Source organism: Bufo bufo, chromosome 11 (genome assembly GCF_905171765.1).
Source record: "Bufo bufo chromosome 11, aBufBuf1.1, whole genome shotgun sequence".
NCBI classification, from domain to species: domain Eukaryota; kingdom Metazoa; phylum Chordata; class Amphibia; order Anura; family Bufonidae; genus Bufo; species Bufo bufo.
In genome coordinates, this window is record NC_053399.1 from 57,562,306 (window position 1) to 57,575,075 (window position 12,770).

The following is a 12,770-nucleotide window of genomic DNA, read 5'->3' on the forward strand; positions in this document are numbered from 1 at the left end:
CTGTCCTGGTGGAAGGCGACGGGTTGGTCACGGAGGGTTTTCGTAAACCCACGGCGACCAACTCCTTGCTCCACCATGACAGCTTCCATCCACAGAGTGTCAAGAGATCCGTACCTTACGGTCAATTCATTAGATTGAGACGCATCAACAGCACTGACAGTGGGTACCATAAACAGGCTCAGGATCTGAAACAGCGATTGGTTAGGAGAGGCTATCCTGAAGAGGTATTAGAGAGGGAGATGGAACGAGTAGGACAAAACTTCACACAAGAAAGTCTTCTGAAAAGTGGTCGTGAGAAAAAGGATCAGAGGAAAAATAAGAGTGTCAGATTTGCATTTTCATTTAAGTATAGCCCCATGGCTGAACGCATACGGTCAGTCATGTTTAAAAACTGGGACGTATTGAGAAGGGATGCAACTCTGAATGAATTGACACAACAGAAACCCCTGATTTCCTTTAGAAGGAGCCACACTGTGAAGGATAAGTTGGTCAGGAGTAGGTTTCAATCAGACAGGAGCAAGAGTTGGCTCAATAGTAATCTTCCTAAGGGCAACTTCAGGTGTGGAAGCTGCTCACTGTGCACTAGCAATTCTCAGAAAAAATGTGTTGAGTTTGCCGTCATTTCATATAAAGTTAACACCTTTATTAATTGCCGTAGTACTTATGTAGTATACTTGCTATTGTGCACGTGTGGCCGCTTCTACATCGGGAAGACTATAAGATGCCTATACGAACGAGTCAGGGAACATTTTAATTCCATCAGGACAGGTAAGGGATGTCCGAGACTCATAGAGCATATTAGAAGAGCCCATGACGGTGATGTCAGCTGTATCTCCTTCTCAGGTTTAGAAACAGTACCCACGCCCCCGCAAGGAGGAGACAGACATCGTCTACTCCTACAGAGAGAGGCTAGATGGGTACTACGTACGCATGCCCTAGGGGACCTGGGTATGAATGACAGGAATGATCTCAGCCCCTTTTTATAATACTCTGTGTATTAATTCATTGCCATATTATTTGTATTGTTTATTGTCCTTGACGTTGCACATGTCATTGTTTTTATATTTGTATCTATATCATTTTCAGTTACAACCTTTGTGCGGACGCAGCCTGGTTTGTCGGTTTCTATGGCAACAGATTGCGCCAGCATTTAAAAGGAGCGATGCGTGAGCACGCATTGACAAACAGCCAGAAGAAGCGCATGTAGCGCGAAACGGCCGCCGCTGTTCAATGCGTGCTCTGGATCTGTCCGCCCCCTGCTTCATGTGAATTTTGAATAATAAAGCTGTTCAGTACACACGGGTGAGTGCCGCTACTTGTTTTCACTTCTATATTGATTACGCACTGTACATCATTAGGGTTGAGCGAACCCGAACTGTAAAGTTCGGGATCGTACCGAACTTTAGGATTTTTAGTCGCCGGACTTGAATCGGAACTTTTCAGTAAAAGTTCGGGTTCAAGTTTGGTGTTCGGCGATTTAATGGCGCTTTTTGAAAGGCTGCAGAGCAGCCAATCAACAAGCGTTTAACTCTTGATTGGCCAGTGCAGCATGTGACCCAGCCTCTATATAAGCTGGAGTCACGTAGTGCTGCATGTCACTCTGCTCTTACTAGTGTAGGGATAGGATGCTGCTGCTGTGAGGGAGAGAATAGGAAAGAATCTGTTATCAGAAGTGCTTGTTAACTCTGCGATCTTCAGCGATTTTGTTATGTGGGTGCAGTGCACCATTTATTTTACCCTGCCCTGAGCCCAGTGACACAGAAAAATAACTTTTTTCCATCTGTTAGTTAGGTGGGCGTCAGCTGCCATTTTGTGCAAGTTCAGTGCACCAGCACAGCATATGTGCATTTGTGACAGTCAAATACAAGCTTTAAATACTACAGTTATATTCAGGGTTTAAAAAAACACCCATTTTTTTTTACAAGATAATACATTTTGGGTCCTTTGCTGAATTTGTGACAGTCAAATACAAGCTGTAAATACTGCAGTTTATATTCTGGGTTTAAAAAAACACCCATTTTGTGCAAGATAATACATTTTGGGCCTTTGCTGCATTTGTGACAGTCAAATACTAGCGTTAGATAGTGCTGTTATATTCTGGTATAGAAAAAAACACCCATTTTGGGCAAGATAATACATTTGCAGCCTTTGCTGCATTTCTGACAGTCCAATACAAGCTTCAAATACTGCAATTATATTCTGGGTTTAAAAAAAACACCCATTTTGTGCAAGACACTACATCTGGGGCCTTTGCTGCATTTCTGACAGTTCAATACAAGCGTTAGATACTGCAGTTATATTCTGGGTTTAAAAAAAAACACCCATTTTTTGCAAGACCCTACATCTGGGGCCTTTGCTGCATTTGTCACAGTCAAATACAAGCGCTAGATACTACTGTTATATTCCGGTTTTAAAAAAACACAAATTTTGTGCAAGACACTACATTTGGGGCCTTTCCTGCATTTGTGACAGTTAAATACAAGCTTTGAATACTGCAATTATATTCTAGGTTTTAAAAAAAAAACACATTTTGTGCAAGACACTACTTTTGGGGCCTTTGCTGAATTTCTGACAGTCCAATACAAGCTTAAAATACTGCAGTTATATTCTGGGTTTAAAAAATACACCCATTTTGTGCTAGATACTACATTTGGGGCCTTTTCTGCATTTGTGACAGTCAAATACTAGCGTTAGATACTGCTGTTATATTCTGGTATAGAAAAAAACACCCATTTTGGGCAAGATAATACATTTGCAGCCTTTGCTGCATTTCTGACAGTCCAATACAAGCTTCAAATACTGCAATTATATTTTGGGTTTAAAAAAAAACACCCATTTTGTGCAAGACACTACATCTGGGGCCTGTGCTGCATTTCTGACAGTTCAATACAAGCGTTAGATACTGCAGTTATATTCTGGGTTTAAAAAAAACACCCATTTTTTGCAAGACCCTACATCTGGGGCCTTTGCTGCATTTGTCACAGTCAAATACAAGCGTTAGATACTGCTGTTATATTCCGGTTTTAAAAAAAACACCAATTTTGTGCAAGACACTACATTTGGGGCCTTTCCTGCATTTATGACAGTTAAATACAAGCTTTGAATACTGCAATTATATTCTGGGTTTTAAAAAAAAAACACACATTTTGTGCAAGACACTACTTTTGGGGCCTTTGCTGAATTTCTGACAGTCCAATACAAGCTTAAAATACTGCAGTTATATTCTGGGTTTAAAAAATACACCCATTTTGTGCTAGATACTACATTTGGGGCCTTTTCTGCATTTGTCACAGTCAATTACCAGCGTTAGATACTGCTGTTATATTCTGGTTAAAAAAAAATACATTTTGTGAAATACACTACATTTGCAGCCTTTGCTGCATTTATGAGAGTCAAATACAAGCTTAAAATACTGCAATTATATTGTTGGTTGACAAATTAACAGTTTTTGTGACCGTGAAGTAATTGTATATAATTCGCCTGTCAAACTGTTGTGTGACCTTAATAAATTTTTCCTCTTTATGACACTGGCACTGCGTTACGGTCAGTGAACTTAATTGTTGACTTATGGCAGTTACATAGTCGCCTGACATAAACCATCTGTTAGTTTGGTTGGTGAACGCAAAGAATGACGAAAGCGTCAAATAAGGGACGTGGCCCTAGTCGTGGTGCTGCTGGTGTTGGTGGAGCTCCTGTTGCAAGGAGAGGATGTGGTAGATCTGTGCCAGCTACATGCACAAATAAAACACCTTCCTCAGGTGCGAGTAGGCGACAGAACCTTCAGCATTATTTGGTCGGGCCTAATGCTGCTCTACGAATGGTGAGGCCAGAACAAGTAGAGGCAATAGTAGATTGGGTGGCTGACAGTGCCTCCAGTTCCTTCGCATTGTCTCCCACCCAGTCTCCTTCTGAAAGATCTGAGTTGGCACCTGCAGCCTATGTCCATCAGTCTTTCACCTCACCCCCTTGCAAATCAGCCAAGCTATCTGAGCCCCAAGTCATGGAGCAGTCTCTTCTACTTTTTGATGACTCTGCTAGCAGGGTTTCCCAGGGCCATCCACATAGCCCTGCCCCAGAAGGGTAAGAGATTGAGTGCACCGATGCCCAACCACTTATGTTTCAAAATGAGTACATGGGAGGACCACCGCAGCACGTCTCGGATGATGACGAAACATAGGTGCCAACTGCTGTGGCTTTCTGCAGTGTGCAGACCGACAAGGAGGGCAGGGGTGAAGACTGGGTGGAAGATGATGTGGAGGACGATGAGGTCCTCGACCCCACATGGAATCAAGGTCATGCAAGTGACCTGTCTAGTTCTGAGGAAGAGGCGGTGGTTGCACAGAGCCACCAGCACAGCAAAAGAGGGAGCAGGGTGCAAAAGCGGAGAAGCTGTCCCCTAGACAGTACGCCTGCTACTGCCCACCGCAGCAAGGGACCTAGCACACCAAAGCCAGCTCCAAGGAGTTCCCTGGCGCAGCAGTTCTTCAGACAATGTGCTGACAACAAGACACAAGTGGTTTGCACGCTATGCAATAGGAGCCTGAAGCGAGGCATAAATGTTCTCAACTTGAGCACAACCTGCATGACCAGGCATCTAAGTGCAAAGCACGAGCTGCAATGGAGTAGACACCTGAAAATCCAAGAAAGGTATCTGGCTCCTCCTGCTTCCTCTTTTGCTGCAGTCTCGGCCTCTTCATCCACCTCTGGAGTGACAGTGCCACATGCCACCCCACAAGCAGAGGATGTACCAGCAATGCCACCACCTGGCTCACCAAGCATCTCCACAATGTCCCATGGAAACGTTCAGCTGTCTATCTCCCAAACACTGGAGCGAAAGAGGAAGTACCGCCCTACCCACCTGCGATCCCTGGCTCTGAATGCCAGCATTTCTAAATTACTGGCCTTTTAAATGTCATTCCGTCTGGTGGAGACGGAAAGTTTTAAAAGTCTTATGGTGCTGGCTGTCCCGCAGTACGTCGTGCCAAGCCGCCACTACTTTTCCAGGTGAGCTGTGAGATTGTGAAACAGCTATTTCTGCATAATGTGGGGGATTCAATCAGCACAACCCTATATGTAGGTGCACATTGCTATGGCGAAATATATATACAAAGAAAAAGACACAAATGCAATGGCACTCTGCAACCAGCATTCTGCCCTGCCTCTATGTTGGATGAGGCATTGGTGTACATTTTGGCCAAAGCGTAATAAGTAACTCACTACGTCAAGGTCGCCTCTATGGAGTGGTCCCCAACACTAGTTCCTACCTGTTTGTGGGCCATGACAGCCACACAAAGTCCAGGGAATGCAGATGCAGCATGCACACCAAGCACACTCTGCTTTTAAACCCGTCCGGTGCCATTACAGCTTTCATCAGATCCAGGGATGCAAGTACCAACATGCATGCTGAGCCCACTATATACTTCTCCTGGAACCAAATGGCTACTGGTAGGTAGCTTGGAGCGCATTCGTCTCACTTCCTAGTGTGGCCACACTTGCTTTGCCCAGCTGTCCTTCATTCCAGCTAATATCTTAGCTATATAAAGCCGCTTCATTGCCATCTATACACACACACCTTGTACCCTGAAGAAGCTAACGCGAAACGTGCGTTGGGGTTATCCAGTTCACCACTCAGGTATTTTATGTCATCAGTCTTTATACGGATGTTTTATTAATCTGATTTATGTACTTGCATTTTGGCACTTTGCACTTTATCTACTCTTGTACTGTTTTTTGGATTTTCATCCGGTTATACTATCCATGACTTTGCCTGTATTATAGATATCTGGCTTTTTTTCACCCATATACCATTTTGTATCTATACGATTTCATTAACCTTGATATCTATTGACATATATATATATCCTTTATTTATATGTTCATTACCAGTGGTGCTGTTTTTTTTTTCCTGTGTGTCTCTCATTCATCACAGTATGGTATTTTATCTGTATTTTTACCTCCGGTCCTGGATTGAGACCATAATAAAGATTAATTATATATTCATTTCTGTGCTGGCCTTTTTTCTTTGGTGTTTCATCCTACGTGCAGGCTTGGCACGAGTACTCACCTCTGTGAGTCATATATTGGTGTATATAGGTGCTATATATGCAGACTCAGTTTTATACTGACTTTAAAACCAGCCTCCAGGACAGATTGACTGGTCAGGTGTGCATGACTGCATGGAGATCGCCACGCCTCCAATATATACTACAAAGAAAAAATGTGGGGGATTCAATCAGCACAACCCTATATGTAGGTGCACATTGCTATGGCGAAATACATATACAAAGAAAAAGACACAAATGCAATGGCACTCTGCAACCAGCATTCTGCTCTGCCTCTATGCTGGATGAGGCATTGGTGTACATTTTGGCCAAAGCGTAATAAGCCACTCACCACGTCAAGGTCGCCTCTATGGAGTGGTCCATAACACTAGTTCCTACCTGTTTGTGGGCCATGACAGCCACACAAAGTCCAGGGAATCCAGCATAGAGGCAGGGCAGAATGCTGGTTGCAGAGTGCCATTGCATTTGTGTCTATTTCTGCATAATGTTTGTACTTAAACTGTCATTTGGCATTCCGGGCACTAGAGGCCACTGTTTTGCAGCTACAACCAGAACACTCTGGGATTTGCATATGTAAAGTAGGTAATGACTCATGCTGCTGCTGGTGAGTGAACCAGGAAGTGTTGATCTGAGATGGTGGAAGGATTGTGCTGTGAGGGACTGAATCCGATTCCACCCTGGCTTGCAGATGTCCGGCAGTTAATGGACACTCAAAAGAAGGTTTTGTCAGGAAGACCAGTTCAGTGTGTGGACAGAAGGCCTCATCATCAAGCAAGGCCGCACGGTTGCTGAGAAGTTGGTGGCCATCTCTGGTAGGCTGCATCCTCGGGCCCAGAATGGACGCAGGTCAGTACACCTGGTTGCTGATTGTAATATATTGTGTGGCGTCTGAAGTAACAGAGACTAGCCTAGGCCTCACATTAGTTAGTTAGGATTATATTGTTTGCTAGGCTTTACTGTACTGGACTGCAGCGCAGTTATTGACTTGCAGGCTCTGCTGCGTCTGCCACCAGCTAGGGGTGTTCTCTGTAGCGGCACAGCACGACTTGCAGGCTCTGCTGTGTTCGCCATCGGCTAGGCCTGTCCAGTGGGCAGGGACATTGACTGTGGGTCCGGGATATAGCGTTTTCTTTGCATGTTTGTATTGTTTTGGTTATGCTTGTATTATTACTTTTTGCCTAAGTAAAGTTTCTCTTCGTGCATATTAAGCTGGTGTCAGTGTCGCTTTCCTTGTCTGTGACTTTGCTGTATCCTGGGGAGCCCACCCCGGTACATGGCTTACAGAGCCATCCCATCCCTGCACAACCAAGTGGGGGACAAAATCAGGTTTGCACTGTGCAACGCCATCAGTGGCAAGGTCCACCTAACTACGGATACGTAGACCAGTAAGCACAGTCAGGGACGTTATATCTCCATAATAGCACATTGGGTAAATGCATTGGCGGCTGGGCCTGAGGCGGATAGCAGTTTGGCGCATGTCCTTCGACCACCCAGGATTGCAGGGAGCTTCTCTTTGCCTCCTGTTGCTTCCTCCTCCTACTCCGCTTCCTCATCCTCTACCGCCTCCTCATCCGGTCAGCGTAACACCTTCACCACCAACTTCAGCACAGCCAGGTGTAAACGACAGCAGGCAGTTTTAAAACGTATCTGTTTGGGGGACAAACCCCACACCACGCAGGAGCTGTGGACGGGCATGAAACAATAGACCGATGAGTGGTTGGTGCCAGTGAGCCTCAAGCCCGGCCTGGTGGTGTGCGATAATGGGCTCGTAGCAGCTATGGGACTAGCCGGTTTGACACATACATGCCTTGCCTGGCGTATGTGCTGAATTTGGTGGTGCAGAAATTCCTTAAAAATTACCCCAATATATCAGAGCTGTCGCAGAAAGTGCGGGCCGTCTGTGCATGCTTTTGGCGTTCTCACCCTGCTGCTGCTTGCCTGCGAGCACTGCAGGGTAACTTTGGACTTCCCGCTCACCGACTCATATGTGACGTTCCCACAAGATGGAACTCCACCTTGCACATGCTGGCCAGACTGTGCGAGCAGCAGCAGACGATAGTGGAGTTTCAGCTGCAGCACGCACGGGTGAGTCTCTCTGTGGAACAGCACCACTTCACCACCAATGAGTGGGCCTCCATGCGAGACCTGTGTGCCTTGTTGCACTGTTTTGAGTACTCCACCAACACGGCCAGTGCCGATGACGCCGTTCCCAGAGTTACTATCCCACTTCTATGCCTCCTTGAAAAAACGCTGCTGGCGAAGATGGAAGAGGATGTGGCACAGGAGGAGGAGGAAGAGGGATCATTTAGAAAGGTTTCAGGCCAGTCATTCACAAGTGGCTCCGAGGGTGGGTTCCTGCACCAACATACGCCAGGTACACAATTATCCAGCCAGGGCACAGTTCTGAAGGATGACGAGGTGGAGGATGAGGAGGAGGAGATTGAGGAGGAGGAACCATGTTCACAGCAGGGTGGCACCCAAACCAGCTCATTGGCATCACATCATGGTGCGTGGCTGGGGGGATACAGAGGACACAGACTATACACCTCCCACAGAGGACAGCTTGCCGTTGCCTCTGGGCAGCCTTGCACACATGAATGATTACGTGCTGCAGTGTCTCCGCAGCGACCTCCGAGTTGGCCACAATCTAACTTGTGCTGATTACTGGGTGGCCACGCTGCTGGATCGCCGTTACAAGGACAACGTACCTTTCTTAATTCCGTTACTGGAGCATTATCGTAAGATACGCAAGTACAAGCGCACGCTGGTAGACGCACTGCTGGTGGCATTTCCACCTGACAGCAGGGGCACAGTGGAAGCACAAGACGAAGGCAGAGGAGGAGGAAGAGGTCGCCAACGCAGCTGGGGCACCGCCAGCACCTCAGAAGGCAGGGTTAGCATGGCTGAAATGTGGAAAAGCTTTGTAAGCACGCCACAACTACAAGCACTACCAGCTGATATGGAACGTCTTAGCAGGAGGCAGCCTTTCAGCACCATGGTGGAGCAGTATGTGTGCACACGCCTACACGTACTGACTGATGGGTCTGCCCCCTTCAACTTCTGGGTCTCCAAATTGGGCACATGGCCTGAGCTTGCCCTTTACGCCTTGGAAGTGCTGGCCTGCCCTGCAGCCAGTGTATTGTCTGAACGTGTGTTTAGCACAACTGGAGGGGGTTATCACAGGTTAGCAAGAGCGAAAGGAAAACAACGGCACTGCTCCTTTAAGAAAGTCACCCACGCCTCCTTGAACTCCGGAACTCCTAGACCCGTGGCTGCACAAGCGAACCCAGACAGTGTGGTGCTCAGCGTGACAAGAATAACACTTGACATGGAAGGTAGATAAAAGATGAGCGGCACTCACCAGGATCGAGTCTTCAAAGGAGCTTTATTGCTGACTAGCAGGGTAACATCAGCTGCACAGGCAGGGGAGCGGGACGGCCCAGGTGTGGACAGGCGGTGACGGCCGTTTCACGCAGAATCGCGCTTCCTCAGACCGCTACTGATGTACAAGCGCACTGACGTGCATTTAAGGGCGACCGTAGGTCATCACAATGACGACCAACGACGCTCCCCAGGTGCGCGCTGTAAGAGATACAGAAAGGGAGCACTGCAACATTACATGCATGCCACAGGGCACTGAAGCAACTTAAAGCAACACATTATCAAATACTGAAGGAGACAAATTACATTAGCGTACAGGCAAATACTAGAAAGTAAAGGGAGATACAAATGGAGGTGATATATAAATATGCTATTTCCCTTGTACTAAATGAAGCAGAGGGCTATGCCCCTATCAGGGAGTGGGGGCACGGGGAGGGAAATTCCCTTAATCCCCTGCTGCGTTAGAAAGCAAGAACAAGGGTTATCACAGGTTATATTTTCCAATGTTTTGGGGTGTACCCTAATTTAAAAATATAAAAATAAATTTAAAACCAAAAAACTGTGTAGGCTACCTCCTCCTCCTCCTCCACCGCCACTTCCACCTACACAGCCACATCCACCACCGTCTCAACCTCCTACTCCATATGGACCTCGTCCTCCTAGATCACAATTATAATATTTATTTATTTTTACGTATTTTGTGTTATTTAAAGTCATTTCCCTACCACTTTTGTTTGCAGAGCACTCGCCATGCTCTTAACCACATTTTGATGCCATTTGAAGCCCTCTAGCCCTTTCCATGACATTTTTACAGCCATTTCAGTGCTCAAAAGTTTGGGTCCCCATTGACTTCAATAGGGTTCGGGGTCAAGTTTGGGTAAAATTCGGGTCCCGAACTTGAACTTTTTTGCGAAGTTCGGACGAACCCGTCGAGCCCGAACATCCAGGTGTCCGCTCAACTCTAGTCCTAAATGATCCCTAAGTGCCTTACTGGGTGTCCAAGCTGGATACGTGGCACGAACTTGCGCTCTACGCCTTGGAGGTGCTGGCCTGCCCTGCTGCCAGCATTTTGTCTGAGCGTGTATTTAGTGCTGCTGGTGGCATTATAACAGATAAGTGTATCCGCTTGTCCACTGGCAATGCTGACAGGTTGACTTAGATAAAAATGAGCAAGGCCTGGATTGCCCCTGACTTCTCAACTCCACCAGAGGAGAGCTGAGCGGTTGATGAACATAAAGACAATTTCAATCTATCATTTATAATGAACTCAATCTACTGTAGTGTATTCCCATTCACCTTTTCCACTACAAAAAAGAGCCTACCTACCCCGTAAGTAGTGGTGCAGGGGTTCACGGAAGTAGCGGCGGTGGTAGTCAGTCGATGCGGGGGTTATTAGTGATGATCTAGCACCAAAGTATTCGGGTGTTCGGCTATATACCCAAGTATAATGGAAGTCAAAGGGAGACAACCAAGATGCTCTGAAGAGGGGATGGTGCCTGGTCCATTGGAAAAGGTCAGAAAGTGACAGAAACACCACCGAAATGGATCGGGAACAACATGAGGACGATGTTTGGATGCACCTTGAACTCCCAGGTCGCTGCTGGGAACCATGTTGTCTGAGTCGTACGCCACTTTTAGAGACTGACAAAAATACGCACAAAACCCCCAAAAAATCTAATTTACATGAAAAATTGTTAGGAAACATTCTTTCATGTATATTCAATTGTATATTAAGTGCAAGTGCTGCAAAAAATTACAAGCAAGAGCCACTCCTAAACAGCCTGTATATCACATAAAGGAGGGCCTCATTCACATTGTGGTACAATTGTTTGGGACTCCTGCACTCATAAAGCCTATGCACTAAGTGAAAGGGCTGACAAAAATTACAAGGAACTGCCACTCCAAAACACCCTGTGTAAGGCTACTTTCCTACTTTCACACTTGCGTTAGGAGCGGATCCGTCTGGTGTCTGCACAGACGGATCCGCTCCTATAATGCAAACGCTTGCATCCGTTCAGAACGGATCCGTTTGCATAACCATGAACAAAAAAAAAAAAAAAAAAAATTTTTTTTTTTTTTTTTTTCATGATAATGCAAACGGATCCGTTCAGACTTTACATTGAAAGTCAATGGGGGACGGATCCGTTTGAAAATTGAGCCATACTGTGTCATCTTCAAACGGATCCATCCCCATTGACTTCCATTATAAGTCTGGACGGATCCGCTCGCCTCCGCACGGCCAGGCGGACACCCGAACGCTGCAAGCAGCGTTCAGGTGTCCGCTCACTGAGCGGAGCGGAGGCTGAGCGCTGGCAGGCGGATGCATTCTCAGTGGATCCGCCTCCATTGAGAATGCATCAGGGCTGGACGGCTGCGTTCGGGACCGCTCGTGAGCTCCTTCAAACGGAGCTCACGAGCGGACACCTGAACGCAGGTGTGAAAGTAGCCTTACACATAAAGGAGGGCATCATACACACCCTTGAAAAATTATGATTGATGGCCTGCTGGTGACCCTCAAAAACATTTTGAGAAAGGGCCTGCTGATCTGACCATCTAAAACCTTAGGGTCGAGGGCCTGCTGCCGCATTGGTGACTCTAGATAACCTCTGGGCGTTTGCACGTCCCTGTGACAACTTTCGATGTTCTTTTCTGTGCCTACCATGGTGATCACAGGTAATAGGGAATCAGGGTTTGATGAGGATAGGGAGTTTGAGAAAGGGATACCACATCCAAGGGAGGTCAATGGCTGAAATCTGATTGGGTGGAGATGGTGGGTCAAGTTATTAAGCCAATAACCGCGGCAATAACACACTCCCGGCTCGTTGAGGTAGCGACGATAAAAAACAATACAGGACTCTTAAGATGCCCTGTTATTGGAATGAGTAATAAAAAATTACAGGGAATGTCACTGCGGTATTTTGGATGAGGAAACATTATACAGGGGAGGCCCTGCTGCCGCTTTGTTGACTCTAGATAACTTCTGCCTGATCGCACGTCCCCATGACGTCCACGATTAATTTGGATATCTTCCCTATCAACTTTCGATGTTTTTTTATGCACCTACCATGGTGATCACCGATAACGGGGCCGACTTCAAAAGCAGAGAAAGCCTTTTCCGCCTGCTCATTCCACTGGACCGTCACTGACTTGCGTCCCTTGAAAAGGCCTGTTAATGGTGCAGCGACTGTAGCAAAGTGGGGGACAAACCTCATATAGTATCCCACCATTCCCAGGAACGACTTTACTTGCCGAGTAGTGACAGGTCGGGGCCAATTCCGAATTGCCTCCAATTTTTTTACCTGAGGTTTAATAATTCCGCGCCCAATT